This window comes from Lissotriton vulgaris, chromosome 8 (genome assembly GCF_964263255.1).
Source record: "Lissotriton vulgaris chromosome 8, aLisVul1.2, whole genome shotgun sequence".
Classification (NCBI taxonomy): domain Eukaryota; kingdom Metazoa; phylum Chordata; class Amphibia; order Caudata; family Salamandridae; genus Lissotriton; species Lissotriton vulgaris.
In genome coordinates this window covers 1,531,129,282-1,531,148,196 of record NC_141696.1, presented here as the reverse complement: position 1 = coordinate 1,531,148,196, position 18,915 = coordinate 1,531,129,282, and the positions used below count along the sequence as shown (strand labels likewise).

Below are 18,915 nucleotides of genomic sequence, written 5' to 3'. Positions count from 1 at the left end.
CTAACAAAATAGGTCTTGGAATCAGCTGTAGTACTTTTTTCTCTATCAACATTTTTATCAACTGATCTACAAAATGGTCAATTCAACATAGACTTTGCTTTATGTCCTCCTTCTAAACTTGCTTCCACCTCTCTTACCTTCAGGTTTGACAATGAATATTTCCCATTTCATGCTTTTTTGTAAAGTAAACTCTTGTCTGCATTACCTTCCACTTCCCCTTGAACACAGATGTCAGTAGTCAGATGACATTGCTTACCTACTCATGCCAAATATATCTGGGTAATATAGTGCTAGTCCATTCAGAGTTAAAAAAACAACTACCTAACCTGGATCCCAAAAATGCTATTTGCCCATTGCACCAGTTAATTGCGGAATGATACAGGACTCCTTAAAACATATCTCTACCATATGAGGTTAAAAATCCAGGTCCTGCATCTATTTTGTTAAATGATTTAAATTAAAGTATGAAGACCACAGCTATAAGCATGCTGCAATAGCTCAGTTGGGAGAGCGTTAGACTGAAGATCTAAAGGTCCCTGGTTCAATCCCGGGTTTCGGCACAGTTGAGAGGTTCCTTGCTTATAACAAAATAGGTCTTGGAATCAGCTGTAGTACTTTTTTCTCTATCAACATTTTTATCAACTGATCTACAAAATGATCAATTCAACATAGACTTTGCTTTCTGTCCTCCTTTTAAACTTTCTTCCACCTATCTTGCCTTCAGGTTTGACAATGAATGTTTCCCATTTCGTCCTTTTTTGTAAAGTAAACTCTTGTCTGCATCACATTCCACTTCCCCTTGAGCACAGATGTCAGTATTCAGATGACATTGCTTACCTACTCATGCCAAATATATCTAGGTAATATAGTGCTAGTTCATTCAGAGTTAAAAAAACAACTACCTAACCTGGATCCCAAAAATGCTATTTACCCATTGCACCAGTTAACTGGGGAATGATACAGGACTCCTTAAAACATATCTCTACCATATGAGGTTAAAAATCCAGGTCCTGCATCTATTTTGTTAAATGGTTCAAATTAAAGTATGAAGACCCCAGCTATCAGAAGGCCAAAATAGCTCAGTTGGGAGAGCGTTAGACTGAAGATCTAAAGGTCCCTGGTTCAATCCCGGGTTTCGGCACAGTTGAGAGGTTCCTTGCTTCTAACAAAATAGGTCTTGGAATCAGCTGTAGTACTTTTTCTCTATTCATCAAATTTTTTCCAACTGATCTACAACACAATCAATTTAACATAGACTTTGCTTTATGTCCTCCTTCTAAACTTGCTTCCACCTCTCCTACCTTCAGGTTTGACAATTAATATTTCCCATTTCATGCTTTTTTGTAAAGTAAACTCTTGTCTGCATTACCTTCCACTTCCCCTTGAACACAGATGTCAGTAGTCAGATGACATTGCTTACCTACTCATGCCAAATATATCTAGGTAATATAGTGCTAGTTCATTCAGAGTTAAAAAAACAACTACCTAACCTGGATCCAAAAAATGCTATTTACCCATTGTACCAGTTAATTGCGGAATGATACAGGACTCCTTAAAACATATCTCTACCATATGAGGTTAAAAATCCAGGTCCTGCATCTATTTTGTTAAATGGTTTAAATTAAAGTATGAAGACCACAGCTATAAGCAGGCCGAAATAGCTCAGTTGGGAGAGCGTTAGACTGAAGATCTAAAGGTCCCTGGTTCAATCCCGGGTTTCGGCACAGTTGAGAGGTTCCTTGCTTCTAACAAAATAGGTCTTGGAATCAGCTGTAGTACTTTTTCTCTATTCATCAAATTTTTTCCAACTGATCTACAACACAATCAATTTAACATAGACTTTGCTTTATGTCCTCCTTCTAAACTTGCTTCCACCTCTCTTACCTTCAGGTTTGACAATGAATATTTCCCATTTCATGCTTTTTTGTAAAGTAAACTCTTGTCTGCATTACCTTCCACCTCCCCTTGAATACAGATGTCAGTAGTCAGATGACATTGCTTACCTACTCATGCCAAATATATCTGGGTAATATAGTGCTAGTCCATTCAGAGTTAAAAAAACAACTACCTAACCTGGATCCCAAAACTGCTATTTGCCCATTGCACCAGTTAATTGCGGAATGATACAGGACTCCTTAAAACATATCTCTACCATATGAGGTTAAAAATCCAGGTCCTGCATCTATTTTGTTAAATGGTTTAAATTAAAGTATGAAGACCACAGCTATAAGCAGGCTGCAATAGCTCAGTTGGGAGAGCGTTAGACTGAAGATCTAAAGGTCCCTGGTTCTATCCCGGGTTTCGGCACAGTTGAGAGGTTCCTTGCTTCGAACAAAATAGGTCTTGGAATAAGCTGTAGTACTTTTTTCTCTATCAACATTTTTATCAACTGATCTACAAAATGATCAATTCAACATAGACTTTGCTTTCTGTCCTCTTTTTAAACTTTCTTCCACCTATCTTGCCTTCAGGTTTGACAATGAATGTTTCCCATTTCGTCCTTTTTTGTAAAGTAAACTCTTGTCTGCATCACATTCCACTTCCCCTTGAACACAGATGTCAGTAGTCAGATGACATTGCTTACCTACTCATGCCAAATATATCTAGGTAATATAGTGCTAGTCCATTCAGAGTTAAAAAAACAACTACCTAACCTGGATCCCAAAAATGCTATTTACCCATTGCACCAGTTAACTGGGGAATGATACAGGACTCCTTAAAACATATCTCTACCATATGAGGTTAAAAATCCAGGTCCTGCATCTATTTTGTTAAATGGTTCAAATTAAAGTATGAAGACCACAGCTATCAGAAGGCCAAAATAGCTCAGTTGGGAGAGCGTTAGACTGAAGATCTAAAGGTCCCTGGTTCAATCCCGGGTTTCGGCACAGTTGAGAGGTTCCTTGCTTCTAACAAAATAGGTCTTGGAATCAGCTGTAGTACTTTTTCTCTATTCATCAAATTTTTTCCAACTGATCTACAACACAATCAATTTAACATAGACTTTGCTTTATATCCTCCTTCTAAACTTGCTTCCACCTCTCTTACCTTCAGGTTTGACAATGAATATTTCCCATTTCATGCTTTTTTGTAAAGTAAACTCTTGTCTGCATTACCTTCCACTTCCCCTTGAACACAGATGTCAGTAGTCAGATGACATTGCTTACCTACTCATGCCAAATATATCTGGGTAATATAGTGCTAGTCCATTCAGAGTTAAAAAAACAACTACCTAACCTGGATCCCAAAAATGCTATTTACCCATTGCACCAGTTAATTGCAGAATGATACAGGACTCCTTAAAACATATCTCACCATATGAGGTTAAAAATCCAGGTCCTGCATCTATTTTGTTAAATGGTTTAAATTAAAGTATGAAGACCACAGCTATAAGCAGGCCGAAATAGCTCAGTTGGGAGAGCGTTAGACTGAAGATCTAAAGGTCCCTGGTTCAATCCCGGGTTTCGGCACAGTTGAGAGGTTCCTTGCTTCTAACAAAATAGGTCGTGGAATCAGCTGTAGTACTTTTTCTCTATTCATCAAATTTTTTCCAACTGATCTACAACACAATCAATTTAACATAGACTTTGCTTTATGTCCTCCTTCTAAACTTGCTTCCACCTTTCTTACCTTCAGGTTTGACAATGAATATTTCCCATTTCATGCTTTTTTGTAAAGTAAACTCTAGTCTGCATTACCTTCCTCCTCCCCTTGAATACAGATGTCAGTAGTCAGATGACATTGCTTACCTACTCATGCCAAATATATCTGGGTAATATAGTGCTAGTCCATTCAGAGTTAAAAAAACAACTACCTAACCTGAATCCTAAAACTGCTATTTGCCCATTGCACCAGTTAATTGCGGAATGATACAGGACTCCTTAAAACATATCTCTACCATATGAGGTTAAAAATCCAGGTCCTGCATCTATTTTGTTAAATGGTTTAAATTAAAGTATGAAGACCACATCTATAAGCAGGCCGCAATAGCTCAGTTGGGAGAGCATTAGACTGAAGATCTAAAGGTCCCTGGTTCCATCCCGGGTTTCGGCACAGTTGAGAGGTTCCTTGCTTCTAACAAAATAGGTCTTGGAATCAGCTGTAGTACTTTTTTCTCTATCAACATTTTTATCATCTGATCTACAAAATGATCAATTCAACATAGACTTTGCTTTATGTCCTCCTTCTAAACTTGCTTCCACCTTTCTTACCTTCAGGTTTGACAATGAATATTTCCCATTTCATGCTTTTTTGTAAAGTAAACTCTAGTCTGCATTACCTTCCTCCTCCCCTTGAATACAGATGTCAGTAGTCAGATGACATTGCTTACCTACTCATGCCAAATATATCTGGGTAATATAGTGCTAGTCCATTCAGAGTTAAAAAAACAACTACCTAACCTGAATCCTAAAACTGCTATTTGCCCATTGCACCAGTTAATTGCGGAATGATACAGGACTCCTTAAAACATATCTCTACCATATGAGGTTAAAAATCCAGGTCCTGCATCTATTTTGTTAAATGGTTTAAATTAAAGTATGAAGACCACATCTATAAGCAGGCCGCAATAGCTCAGTTGGGAGAGCATTAGACTGAAGATCTAAAGGTCCCTGGTTCCATCCCGGGTTTCGGCACAGTTGAGAGGTTCCTTGCTTCTAACAAAATAGGTCGTGGAATCAGCTGTAGTACTTTTTCTCTATTCATCAAATTTTTTCCAACTGATCTACAACACAATCAATTTAACATAGACTTTGCTTTATGTCCTCCTTCTAAACTTGCTTCCACCTCTCTTAACTTCAGGTTTGACAATGAATATTTCCCATTTCATGCTTTTTTGTAAAGTAAACTCTTGTCTGCATTACCTTCCACTTCCCCTTGAACACAGATGTCAGTAGTCAGATGACATTGCTTACCTACTCATGCCAAATATATCTGGGTAATATAGTGCTAGTCCATTCAGGGTTAAAAAAACAACTACCTAACCTGGATCCCAAAACTGCTATTTGCCCATTGCACCAGTTAATTGCGGAATGATACAGGACTCCTTAAAACATATCTCTAGATATGAGGTTAAAAATCCAGGTCCTGCATCTATTTTGTTAAATGATTTAAATTAAAGTATGAAGACCACAGCTATAAGCAGGCCGCAATAGCTCAGTTGGGAGAGCGTTAGACTGAAGATCTAAAGGTCCCTGGTTCAATCCCGGGTTTCGGCACAGTTGAGAGGTTCCTTGCTTCTAACAAAATAGGTCTTGGAATCAGCTGTAGTACTTTTTTCTCTATCAACATTTTTATCAACTGATCTACAAAATGATCAATTCAACATAGACTTTGCTTTCTGTCCTCCTTTTAAACTTTCTTCCACCTATCTTGCCTTCAGGTTTCACAATGAATGTTTCCCATTTCGTCCTTTTTTGTAAAGTAAACTCTTGTCTGCATCACATTCCACTTCCCCTTGAACACAGATGTCAGTAGTCAGATGACATTGCTTACCTACTCATGCCAAATATATCTAGGTAATATAGTGCTAGTCCATTCAGAGTTAAAAAAACAACTACCTAACCTGGATCCCAAAAATGCTATTTACCCATTGCACCAGTTAACTGGGGAATGATACAGGACTCCTTAAAACATATCTCTACCATATGAGGTTAAAAATCCAGGTCCTGCATCTATTTTGTTAAATGGTTCAAATTAAAGTATGAAGACCCCAGCTATAAGAATGCTGAAATAGCTCAGTTGGGAGAGCGTTAGACTGAAGATCTAAAGGTCCCTGGTTCAATCCCGGGTTTCGGCACAGTTGAGAGGTTCCTTGCTTCTAACAAAGTAGGTCTTGGAATCAGCTGTAGTACTTTTTCTCTATTCATCAAATTTTTTCCAACTGATCTACAACACAATCAATTTAACATAGACTTTGCTTTATGTCCTCCTTCTAAACTTGCTTCCACCTCTCTTAACTTCAGGTTTGACAATGAATATTTCCCATTTCATGCTTTTTTGTAAAGTAAACTCTTGTCTGCATTACCTTCCACTTCCCCTTGAACACAGATGTCAGTAGTCAGATGACATTGCTTACCTACTCATGCCAAATATATCTGGGTAATATAGTGCTAGTCCATTCAGGGTTAAAAAAACAACTACCTAACCTGGATCCCAAAACTGCTATTTGCCCATTGCACCAGTTAATTGCGGAATGATACAGGACTCCTTAAAACATATCTCTAGATATGAGGTTAAAAATCCAGGTCCTGCATCTATTTTGTTAAATGATTTAAATTAAAGTATGAAGACCACAGCTATAAGCAGGCCGCAATAGCTCAGTTGGGAGAGCGTTAGACTGAAGATCTAAAGGTCCCTGGTTCAATCCCGGGTTTCGGCACAGTTGAGAGGTTCCTTGCTTCTAACAAAATAGGTCTTGGAATCAGCTGTAGTACTTTTTTCTCTATCAACATTTTTATCAACTGATCTACAAAATGATCAATTCAACATAGACTTTGCTTTCTGTCCTCCTTTTAAACTTTCTTCCACCTATCTTGCCTTCAGGTTTCACAATGAATGTTTCCCATTTCGTCCTTTTTTGTAAAGTAAACTCTTGTCTGCATCACATTCCACTTCCCCTTGAACACAGATGTCAGTAGTCAGATGACATTGCTTACCTACTCATGCCAAATATATCTAGGTAATATAGTGCTAGTCCATTCAGAGTTAAAAAAACAACTACCTAACCTGGATCCCAAAAATGCTATTTACCCATTGCACCAGTTAACTGGGGAATGATACAGGACTCCTTAAAACATATCTCTACCATATGAGGTTAAAAATCCAGGTCCTGCATCTATTTTGTTAAATGGTTTAAATTAAAGTATGAAGACCACAGCTATAAGCAGGCTGAAAAAGCTCAGTTGGGAGAGCGTTAGACTGAAGATCTAAAGGTCCCTGGTTCAATCCCGGGTTTCGGCACAGTTGAGAGGTTCCTTGCTTCTAACAAAATAGGTCTTGGAATCAGCTGTAGTACTTTTTCTCTATTCATCAAATTTTTTCCAACTGATCTACAACACAATCAATTTAACATAGACTTTGCTTTATGTCCTCCTTCTAAACTTGCTTCCACCTCTCTTACCTTCAGGTTTGACAATGAATATTTCCCATTTCATGCTTTTTTGCAAAGTAAACTCTTGTCTGCATTACCTTCCCCTTGAACACAGATGTCAGTAGTCATATGACATTGCTTACCTACTCATGCCAAGTATATCTGGGTAATATAGTGCTAGTCCATTCAGAGTTAAAAAAACAACTACCTAACCTGGATCCAAAAAATGCTATTTACCCATTGTACCAGTTAATTGCGGAATGATACAGGACTCCTTAAAACATATCTCTACCATATGAGGTTAAAAATCCAGGTCCTGAATCTATTTTGTTAAATGGTTTAAATTAAAGTATGAAGACCACAGCTATAAGCAGGCCGAAATAGCTCAGTTGGGAGAGCGTTAGACTGAAGATCTAAAGGTCCCTGGTTCAATCCCGGGTTTCGGCACAGTTGAGAGTTTCTTTGCTTCTAACAAAATAGGTCTTGGAATCAGCTGTAGTACTTTTTCTCTATTCATCAAATTTTTTCCAACTGATCTACAACACAATCAATTTAACATAGACTTTGCTTTATGTCCTCCTTCTAAACTTGCTTCCACCTCTCTTACCTTCAGGTTTGACAATGAATATTTCCCATTTCATGCTTTTTTGTAAAGTAAACTCTTGTCTGCATTACCTTCCACCTCCCCTTGAATACAGATGTCAGTAGTCAGATGACATTGCTTACCTACTCATGCCAAATATATCTGGGTAATATAGTGCTAGTCCATTCAGAGTTAAAAAAACAACAACCTAACCTGGATCCCAAAACTGCTATTTGCCCATTGCACCAGTTAATTGCGGAATGATACAGGACTCCTTAAAACATATCTCTACCATATGAGGTTAAAAATCCAGGTCCTGCATCTATTTTGTTAAATGGTTTAAATTAAAGTATGAAGACCACAGCTATAAGCAGGCCGCAATAGCTCAGTTGGGAGAGCGTTAGACTGAAGATCTAAAAGTCCCTGGTTCCATCCCGGTTTTCGCCACAGTTGAGAGGTTCCTTGCTTCTAACAAAATAGGTCTTGGAATCAGCTGTAGTACTTTTTTCTCTATCAACATTTTTATCAACTGATCTACAAAATGATCAATTCAACATAGACTTTGCTTTCTGTCCTCCTTTTAAACTTTCTTCCACCTATCTTGCCTTCAGGTTTGACAATGAATGTTTCCCATTTCGTCCTTTTTTGTAAAGTAAACTCTTGTCTGCATCACATTCCACTTCCCCTTGAACACAGATGTCAGTAGTCAGATGACATTGCTTACCTACTCATGCCAAATATATCTAGGTAATATAGTGCTAGTCCATTCAGAGTTAAAAAAAAACTACCTAACCTGGATCCCAAAAATGCTATTTACCCATTGCACCAGTTAACTGGGGAATGATACAGGACTCCTTAAAACATATCTCTACCATATGAGGTTAAGAATCCAGGTCCTGCATCTATTTTGTTAAATGGTTTAAATTAAAGTATGAAGACCACAGCTATAAGAAGGCCGAAATAGCTCAGTTGGGAGAGCGTTAGAATGAAGATCTAAAGGTCCCTGGTTCAATCCCGGGTTTCGGCACAGTTGAGAGGTTCCTTGCTTCTAACAAAATAGGTCTTGGAATCAGCTGTAGTACTTTTTCTCTATTCATCAAATTTTTTCCAACTGATCTACAACACAATCAATTTAACATAGACTTTGCTTTATGTCCTCCTTCTAAACTTGCTTCCACCTCTCTTACCTTCAGGTTTGACAATGAATATTTCCCATTTCATGCTTTTTTGTAAAGTAAACTCTTGTCTGCATTACCTTCCACCTCCCCTTGAATACAGATGTCAGTAGTCAGATGACATTGCTTACCTACTCATGCCAAATATATCTGGGTAATATAGTGCCAGTCCATTCAGAGTTAAAAAAACAACTACCTAACCTGGATCCCAAAACTGCTCTTTGCCCATTGCACCAGTTAATTGCGGAATGATACAGGACTCCTTAAAACATATCTCTACCATATGAGGTTAAAAATCCAGGTCCTGCATCTATTTTGTTAAATGGTTTAAATTAAAGTATGAAGACCACAGCTATAAGCAGGCTGCAATACCTCAGTTGGGAGAGCGTTAAACTGAAGATCTAAAGGTCCCTGGTTCAATCCCGGGTTTCGGCACAGTTGAGAGGTTCCTTGCTTCGAACAAAATAGGTCTTGGAATAAGCTGTAGTACTTTTTTCTCTAATAACATTTTTATCAACTGATCTACAAAATGATCAATTCAACATAGACTTTGCTTTCTGTCCTCTTTTTAAACTTTCTTCCACCTATCTTGCCTTCAGGTTTGACAATGAATGTTTCCCATTTCGTCCTTTTTTGTAAAGTAAACTCTTGTCTGCATCACATTCCACTTCCCCTTGAACACAGATGTCAGTAGTCAGATGACATTGCTTACCTACTCATGCCAAATATATCTAGGTAATATAGTGCTAGTCCATTCAGAGTTAAAAAAACAACTACCTAACCTGGATCCCAAAAATGCTATTTACCCATTGCACCAGTTAACTGGGGAATGATACAGGACTCCTTAAAACATATCTCTACCATATGAGGTTAAAAATCCAGGTCCTGCATCTATTTTGTTAAATGGTTCAAATTAAAGTATGAAGACCACAGCTATCAGAAGGCCGAAATAGCTCAGTTGGGAGAGCGTTAGACTGAAGATCTAAAGGTCCCTGGTTCAATCCCGGGTTTCGGCACAGTTGAGAGGTTCCTTGCTTCTAACAAAATAGGTCTTGGAATCAGCTGTAGTACTTTTTCTCTATTCATCAAATTTTTTCCAACTGATCTACAACACAATCAATTTAACATAGACTTTGCTTTATATCCTCCTTCTAAACTTGCTTCCACCTCTCTTACCTTCAGGTTTGACAATGAATATTTCCCATTTCATGCTTTTTTGTAAAGTAAACTCTTGTCTGCATTACCTTCCACTTCCCCTTGAACACAGATGTCAGTAGTCAGATGACATTGCTTACCTACTCATGCCAAATATATCTGGGTAATATAGTGCTAGTCCATTCAGAGTTAAAAAAACAACTACCTAACCTGGATCCCAAAAATGCTATTTACCCATTGCACCAGTTAATTGCAGAATGATACAGGACTCCTTAAAACATATCTCACCATATGAGGTTAAAAATCCAGGTCCTGCATCTATTTTGTTAAATGGTTTAAATTAAAGTATGAAGACCACAGCTATAAGCAGGCCGAAATAGCTAAGTTGGGAGAGCGTTAGACTGAAGATCTAAAGGTCCCTGGTTCAATCCCGGGTTTCGGCACAGTTGAGAGGTTCCTTGCTTCTAACAAAATAGGTCTTGGAATCAGCTGTAGTACTTTTTTCTCTATCAACATTTTTATCAACTGTTCTACAAAATGATCAATTCAACATAGACTTTGCTTTATGTCCTCCTTCTAAACTTGCTTCCACCTCTCTTACCTTCAGGTTTGACAATGAATATTTCCCATTTCATGCTTTTTTGTAAAGTAAACTCTTGTCTGCATTACCTTCCACTTCCCCTTGAACACAGATGTCAGTAGTCAGATGACATTGCTTACCTACTCATGCCAAATATATCTGGGTAATATAGTGCTAGTCCATTCAGAGTTAAAAAAACAACTACCTAACCTGGATCCCAAAAATGCTATTTGCCCATTGCACCAGTTAATTGCGGAATGATACAGGACTCCTTAAAACATATCTCTACCATATGAGGTTAAAAATCCAGGTCCTGCATCTATTTTGTTAAATGATTTAAATTAAAGTATGAAGACCACAGCTATAAGCATGCCGCAATAGCTCAGTTGGGAGAGCGTTAGACTGAAGATCTAAAGGTCCCTGGTTCAATCCCGGGTTTCGGCACAGTTGAGAGGTTCCTTGCTTCTAACAAAATAGGTCTTGGAATCAGCTGTAGTACTTTTTCTCTATTCATCAAATTTTTTCCAACTTATCTACAACACAATCAATTTAACATAGACTTTGCTTTATGTCCTCCTTCTAAACTTGCTTCCTCCTCTCCTACCTTCAGGTTTGACAATGAATATTTCCCATTTCATGCTTTTTTGTAAAGTAAACTCTTGTCTGCATTACCTTCCACCTCCCCTTGAATACAGATGTCAGTAGTCAGATGACATTGCTTACCTACTCATGCCAAATATATCTGGGTAATATAGTGCTAGTCCATTCAGAGTTAAAAAAACAACTACCTAACCTGGATCCCAAAACTGCTATTTGCCCATTGCACCAGTTAATTGCGGAATGATACAGGACTCCTTAAAACATATCTCTACCATATGAGGTTAAAAATCCAGGTCCTGCATCTATTTTTTTAAATGGTTTAAATTAAAGTATGAAGACCACATCTATAAGCAGGCCGCAATAGCTCAGTTGGGAGAGCATTAGACTGAAGATCTAAAGGTCCCTGGTTCCATCCCGGGTTTTGGCACAGTTGAGAGGTTCCTTGCTTCTAACAAAATAGGTCTTGGAATCAGCTGTAGTACTTTTTTCTCTATCAACATTTTTATCAACTGATCTATAAAATGATCAATTCAACATAGACTTTGCTTTCTGTCCTCCTTTTAAACTTTCTTCCACCTATCTTGCCTTCAGGTTTGACAATGAATGTTTCCCACTTCGTCCTTTTTTGTAAAGTAAACTCTTGTCTGCATCACATTCCACTTCCCCTTGAACACAGATGTCAGTAGTCAGATGACATTGCTTACCTACTCATGCCAAATATATCTAGGTAATATAGTGCTAGTCCATTCAGAGTTAAAAAAACAACTACCTAACCTGGATCCCAAAAATGCTATTTACCCATTGCACCAGTTAACTGGGGAATGATACAGGACTCCTTAAAACATATCTCTACCATATGAGGTTAAAAATCCAGGTCCTGCATCTATTTTGTTAAATGGTTCAAATTAAAGTATGAAGACCCCAGCTATCAGAATGCTGAAATAGCTCAGTTGGGAGAGCGTTAGACTGAAGATCTAAAGGTCCCTGGTTCAATCCTGGGTTTCGGCACAGTTGAGAGGTTCCTTGCTTCTAACAAAGTAGGTCTTGGAATCAGCTGTAGTACTTTTTCTCTATTCATCAAATTTTTTCCAACTGATCTACAACACAATCAATTTAACATAGACTTTGCTTTATGTCCTCCTTCTAAACTTGCTTCCACCTCTCTTAACTTCAGGTTTGACAATGAATATTTCCCATTTCATGCTTTTTTGTAAAGTAAACTCTTGTCTGCATTACCTTCCACTTCCCCTTGAACACAGATGTCAGTAGTCAGATGACATTGCTTGCCTACTCATGCCAAATATATCTGGGTAATATAGTGCTAGTCCATTCAGAGGTAAAAAAACAACTACCTAACCTGGATCCAAAAAATGCTATTTACCCATTGCACCAGTTAATTGCGGAATGATACAAGACTCCTTAAAACATATCTCTACCATATGAGGTTAAAAATCCAGGTCCTGCATCTTTTTTGTTAAATGGTTTAAATTAAAGTATGAAGACCACAGCTGTAAGCAGGCCGAAATAGCTCAGTTGGGAGAGCGTTAGACTGAAGATCTAAAGGACTCTGGTTCAATCCTGGGTTTCGGCACAGTTGAGAGGTTCCTTGCTTCTAACAAAATAGGTCTTGGAATCAGCTGTAGTACTTTTTCTCTATTCATCAAATTTTTTCCAACTGATCTACAACACAATCCATTTAACATAGACTTTGCTTTATGTCCTCCTTCTAAACTTGCTTCCACCTCTCTTACCTTCAGGTTTGACAATGAATATTTCCCATTTCATGCTTTTTTGTAAAGTAAACTCTTGTCTGCATTACCTTCCACTTCCCCTTGAACACAGATGTCAGTAGTCAGATGACATTGCTTACCTACTCATGCCAAATATATCTGGGTAATATAGTGCTAGTCCATTCAGAGTTAAAAAAACAACTACCTAACCTGGATCCCAAAAATACTATTTACCCATTGCACCAGTTAACTGGGGAATGATACAGAACTCCTTAAAACATATCTCTACCATATGAGGTTAAAAATCCAGGTCCTGCATCTATTTTGTTAAATGGTTCAAATTAAAGTATGAAGACACCAGCTATCAGAAGGCCGAAATAGCTCAGTTGGGAGAGCGTTAGACTGAAGATCTAAAGGTCCCTGGTTCAATCCCGGGTTTCGGCACAGATGAGAGGTTCCTTGCTTCTAACAAAATAGGTCTTGGAATCAGCTGTAGTACTTTTTCTCTATTCATAAAATTTTTTCCAACGGATCTACAACACAATCAATTTAACATAGACTTTGCTTTATGTCCTCTTCTAAACTTGCTTCCACCTCTCTTACCTTCAGGTTTGACAATGAATATTTCCCATTTCATGCTTTTTTGTAAAGTAAACTCTTGTCTGAATTACCTTCCCCTTGAACACAGATGTCAGTAGTCAGATGACATTGCTTACCTACTCATGCCAAATATATCTTGGTAATATAGTGCTAGTCCATTCAGAGTTAAAAAAACAACTACCTAACCTGGATCCAAAAAATGCTATTTACCCATTGTACCAGTTAATTTCGGAATGATACAGGACTCCTTAAAACATATCTCTACCATATGAGGTTAAAAATCCAGGTCCTGCATCTATTTTGTTAAATGGTTTAAATTAAAGTATGAAGACCACAGCTATAAGCAGGCCGAAATAGCTCAGTTGGGAGAGCGTTAGACTGAAGATCTAAAGGTCCCTGGTTCCATCCTGGGTTTCGGCACAGTTGAGAGGTTCCTTGCTTCTAACAAAATAGGTCTTGGAATCAGCTGTAGTACTTTTTTCTCTATCAACATTTTTATCAACTGATCTACAAAATGATCAATTCAACATAGACTTTGCTTTCTGTCCTCCTTTTAAACTTTCTTCCACCTATCTTGCCTTCAGGTTTGACAATGAATGTTTCCCATTTCATCCTTTTTTGTAAAGTAAACTCTTGTCTGCATCACATTCCACTTCCCCTTGAACACAGATGTCAGTATTCAGATGACATTGCTTACCTACTCATGCCAAATATATCTAGGTAATATAGTGCTAGTCCATTCAGAGTTAAAAAAACAACTACCTAACCTGGATCCCAAAAATGCTATTTACCCATTGCACCAGTTAACTGGGGAATGATACAGGACTCCTTAAAACATATCTCTACCATATGAGGTTAAAAATCCAGGTCCTGCATCTATTTTGTTAAATGGTTTAAATTAAAGTATGAAGACCACAGCTATAAGCAGGCCAAAATAGCTCAGTTGGGAGAGCAATAGACTGAAGATCTAAAGGTCCCTGGTTCAATCCCGGGTTTCGGCACGGTTGAGAGGTTCCTTGCTTCTAACAAAATAGGTCTTGGAATCAGCTGTAGTACTTTTTCTCTATTCATCAAATTTTTTCCAACTGATCTACAACACAATCAATTTAACATAGACTTTGCTTTATGTCCTCCTTCTAAACTTGCTTCCACCTCTCTTACCTTCAGGTTTGACAATGAATATTTCCCCTTTTTCATGCTTTTTTGTAAAGTAAACTCTTGTCTGCATTACCTTCCACCTCCCCTTGAATACAGATGTCAGTAGTCAGATGACATTGCTTACCTACTCATGCCAAATATATCTGGGTAATATAGTGCTAGTCCATTCAGAGTTAAAAAAACAACTACCTAACCTGGATCCCAAAACTGCTATTTGCCCATTGCACCAGTTAATTGCGGAATGATACAGGACTCCTTAAAACATATCTCTACCATATGAGGTTAAAAATCCAGGTCCTGCATCTATTTTGTTAAATGGTTTAAATTAAAGTATGAAGTCCACAGCTATAAGCAGGCTGCAATAGCTCAGTTGGGAGAGCGTTAGACTGAAGATCTAAAGGTCCCTGGTTCAATCCCGGGTTTCGGCACAGTTGAGAGGTTCCTTGCTTCTAACAAAATAGGTCTTGGAATCAGCTGTAGTACTTTTTTCTCTATCAACATTTTTATCAACTGATCTACAAAATGATCAATTCAACATAGACTTTGCTTTCTGTCCTCTTTTTAAACTTTCTTCCACCTATCTTGCCTTCAGGTTTGACAATGAATGTTTCCCATTTCGTCCTTTTTTGTAAAGTAAACTCTTGTCTGCATCACATTCCACTTCCCCTTGAACACAGATGTCAGTAGTCAGATGACATTGCTTACCTACTCATGCCAAATATATCTAGGTAATATAGTGCTAGTCCATTCAGAGTTAAAAAAACAACTACCTAACCTGGATCCCAAACATGCTATTTACCCATTGCACCAGTTAACTGGGGAATGATACAGGACTCCTTAAAACATATCTCTACCATATGAGGTTAAAAATCCAGGTCCTGCATCTATTTTGTTAAATGGTTCAAATTAAAGTATGAAGACCACAGCTATCAGAAGGCCGAAATAGCTCAGTTGGGAGAGCGTTAGACTGAAGATCTAAAGGTACCTGTTTCAATCCCGGTTTTCGGCACAGTTGAGAGGTTCCTTGCTTCTAACAAAATAGGTCTTGGAATCAGCTGTAGTACTTTTTCTCTATTCATCAAATTTTTTCCAACTGATCTACAACACAATCAATTTAACATGGACTTTGCTTTATATCCTCCTTCTAAACTTGCTTCCACCTCTCTTACCTTCAGGTTTGACAATGAATATTTCCCATTTCATGCTTTTTTGTAAAGTAAACTCTTGTCTGCATTACCTTCCACTTCCCCTTGAACACAGATGTCAGTAGTCAGATGACATTACTTACCTACTCATGCCAAATATATCTGGGTAATATAGTGCTAGTCCATTCAGAGTTAAAAAAACAACTACCTAACCTGGATCCCAAAAATGCTATTTACCCGTTGCACCAGTTAATTGCGGAATGATACAGGACTCCTTAAAACATATCTCACCATATGAGGTTAAAAATCCAGGTCCTGCATCTATTTTGTTAAATGGTTTAAATTAAAGTATGAAGACCACAGCTATTAGCAGGCTGAAATAGCTAAGTTGGGAGAGCGTTAGACTGAAGATCTAAAGGTCCCTGGTTCAATCCTGGGTTTTGGCACAGTTGAGAGGTTCCTTGCTTCTAACAAAATAGGTCTTAGAATCAGCTGTAGTACTTTTTTCTCTATCAACATTTTTATCAACTGATCTACAAAATGATCAATTCAACATAGACTTTGCTTTCTGTCCTCCTTTTAAACTTTCTTCCACCTATCTTGCCTTCAGGTTTGACTATGAATGTTTTCCATTTCGTCCTTTTTTGTAAAGTAAACTCTTGTCTGCATCACATTCCACTTCCCCTTGAACACAGATGTCAGTAGTCAGATGACATTGCTTACGTACTCATGCCAAATATATCTGGGTAATATAGTGCTAGTCCATTCAGAGTTAAAAAAACAACTACCTAACCTGGATCCCAAAAATGCTATTTACCCATTGCACCAGTTAACTGGGGAATGATACAGGACTCCTTAAAACATATCTCTACCATATGAGGTTAAAAATGCAGGTCCTGCATCTATTTTGTTAAATGGTTCAAATTAAAGTATGAAGACCCCAGCTATCAGAAGGCCGAAATAGCTCAGTTGGGAGAGCGTTAGAGTGAAGATCTAAAGGTCCCTGGTTCCATCCCGGGTTTCGGCACAGTTGAGAGGTTCCTTGCTTCTAACAAAATAGGTCTTGGAATCAGCTGTAGTACTTTTTTCTCTATCAACATTTTTATCACCTGATCTACAAAATGATCAATTCAACATAGACTTTGCTTTCTGTCCTCCTTTTAAACTTTCTTCCACCTATCTTGCCTTCAGGTTTGACAGTGAATGTTTCCCACTTCGTACTTTTTTGTAAAGTAAACTCTTGTCTGCATCACATTCCACTTCCCCTTGAACACAGATGTCAGTAGTCAGATGACATTGCTTACCTACTCATGCCAAATATATCTAGGTAATATAGTGTTAGTCCATTCAGAGTTAAAAAAACAACTACCTAACCTGGATCCCAAAAATGCTATTTACCCATTGCACCAGTTAATTGCGGAATGATACAGGACTCCTTAAAACATATCTCTACCATATGAGGTTAAAAATCCAGGCCCTGCATCTATTTTGTTAAATGGTTTAAATTAAAGTATGAAGACCACAGCTATAAGCAGGCCGAAATAGCTCAGTTGGGAGAGCGTTAGACTGAAGATCTAAAGGTCCCTGGTTCAATCCCGGGTTTCGGCACAGTTGAGAGGTTCCTTGCTTCTAACAAAATAGGCCTTGGAATCAGCTGTAGTACTTTTTCTCTATTCATCAAATTTTTTCCAACTGATCTACAACACAATCAATTTAACATAGACTTTGCTTTATGTCCTCCTTTTAAACTTGCTTCCACCTCTCTTACCTTCAGGTTTGACAATGAATATTTCCCATTTCATGCTTTTTTGTAAAGTAAACTCTTGTCTGCATTACCTTCCACCTCCCCTTGAATACAGATGTCAGTAGTCAGATGACATTGCTTACCTACTCATGCCAAATATATCTGGGTAATATAGTGCTAGTCCATTCAGAGTTAAAAAAACAACTACCTAACCTGGATCCCAAAACTGCTATTTGCCCATTGCACCAGTTAATTGCGGAATGATACAGGACTCCTTAAAACATATCTCTACCATATGAGGTTAAAAATCCAGGTCCTGCATCTATTTTGTTAAATGGTTTAAATTAAAGTATGAAGACCACATCTATAAGCAGGCCGCAATAGCTCAGTTGGGAGAGCATTAGACTGTAGATCTAAAGGTCCCTGGTTCAATCCCGGGTTTCGGCACAGTTGAGAGGTTCCTTGCTTCTAACAAAATAGGTCTTGGAATCAGCTGTAGTACTTTTTTCTCTATCAACATTTTTATCAACTGATCTACAAAATGATCAATTCAACATGGACTTTGCTTTCTGTCCTCTTTTTAAACTTTCTTCCACCTATCTTGCCTTCAGGTTTGACAATGAATGTTTCCCATTTCGTCCTTTTTTGTAAAGTAAACTCTTGTCTGCATCACATTCCACTTCCCCTTGAACACAGATGTCAGTAGTCAGATGACATTGCTTACCTACTCATGCCAAATATATCTAGGTAATATAGTGCTAGTCCATTCAGAGTTAAAAAAACAACTACCTAACCTGGATCCCAAACATGCTATTTACCCATTGCACCAGTTAACTGGGGAATGATACAGGACTCCTTAAAACATATCTCTACCATATGAGGTTAAAAATCCAGGTCCTGCATCTATTTTGTTAAATGGTTCAAATTAAAGTATGAAGACCACAGCTATCAGAAGGCCGAAATAGCTCAGTTGGGAGAGCGTTAGACTGAAGATCTAATGGTCCCTGGTTCAATCCCGGGTTTCGGCACAGTTGAGAGGTTCCTTGCTTATAACAAAATAGGTCTTGGAATCAGCTGTAGTACTTTTTCTCTATTCATCAAATTTTTTCCAACTGATCAACAACACAATCAATTTAACATGGACTTTGCTTTATATCCTCCTTCTAAACTTGCTTCCACCTCTCTTACCTTCAGGTTTGACAATGAATATTTCCCATTTCATGCTTTTTTGAAAAGTAAACTCTTGTCTGCATTACCTTCCACTTCCCCTTGAACACAGATGTCAGTAGTCAGATGACATTGCTTACCTACTCATGCCAAATATATCTGGGTAATATAGTGCTAGTCCATTCAGA

General features: G+C 38.0%; 8 non-coding genes across 8 annotated transcripts; all 8 read left to right on the top strand.

Moving 5' to 3' along the window:
- Positions 1 to 1,651: 1,651 nt before the first annotated feature.
- On the top strand, positions 1,652 to 1,724 carry TRNAF-GAA (transfer RNA phenylalanine (anticodon GAA)). The gene has a single exon. It is a non-coding gene; the product is annotated as a tRNA-Phe (tRNA).
- A 1,673-nt stretch (positions 1,725 to 3,397) lies between these two features.
- On the top strand, positions 3,398 to 3,470 carry TRNAF-GAA (transfer RNA phenylalanine (anticodon GAA)). Its single transcript has one exon. It is a non-coding gene; the product is annotated as a tRNA-Phe (tRNA).
- A 3,994-nt stretch (positions 3,471 to 7,464) lies between these two features.
- Positions 7,465 to 7,537, top strand: TRNAF-GAA (transfer RNA phenylalanine (anticodon GAA)). Its single transcript has one exon. It is a non-coding gene; the product is annotated as a tRNA-Phe (tRNA).
- A 2,254-nt stretch (positions 7,538 to 9,791) lies between these two features.
- Positions 9,792 to 9,864, top strand: TRNAF-GAA (transfer RNA phenylalanine (anticodon GAA)). The gene has a single exon. It is a non-coding gene; the product is annotated as a tRNA-Phe (tRNA).
- Positions 9,865 to 13,284: 3,420 nt separating this feature from the next.
- Positions 13,285 to 13,357, top strand: TRNAF-GAA (transfer RNA phenylalanine (anticodon GAA)). Its single transcript has one exon. It is a non-coding gene; the product is annotated as a tRNA-Phe (tRNA).
- A 3,994-nt stretch (positions 13,358 to 17,351) lies between these two features.
- Positions 17,352 to 17,424, top strand: TRNAF-GAA (transfer RNA phenylalanine (anticodon GAA)). Its single transcript has one exon. It is a non-coding gene; the product is annotated as a tRNA-Phe (tRNA).
- A 510-nt stretch (positions 17,425 to 17,934) lies between these two features.
- TRNAY-GUA (transfer RNA tyrosine (anticodon GUA)) lies at positions 17,935 to 18,007 on the top strand. The gene has a single exon. It is a non-coding gene; the product is annotated as a tRNA-Tyr (tRNA).
- Positions 18,008 to 18,515: 508 nt separating this feature from the next.
- TRNAF-GAA (transfer RNA phenylalanine (anticodon GAA)) lies at positions 18,516 to 18,588 on the top strand. Its single transcript has one exon. It is a non-coding gene; the product is annotated as a tRNA-Phe (tRNA).
- Positions 18,589 to 18,915: the final 327 nt, after the last annotated feature.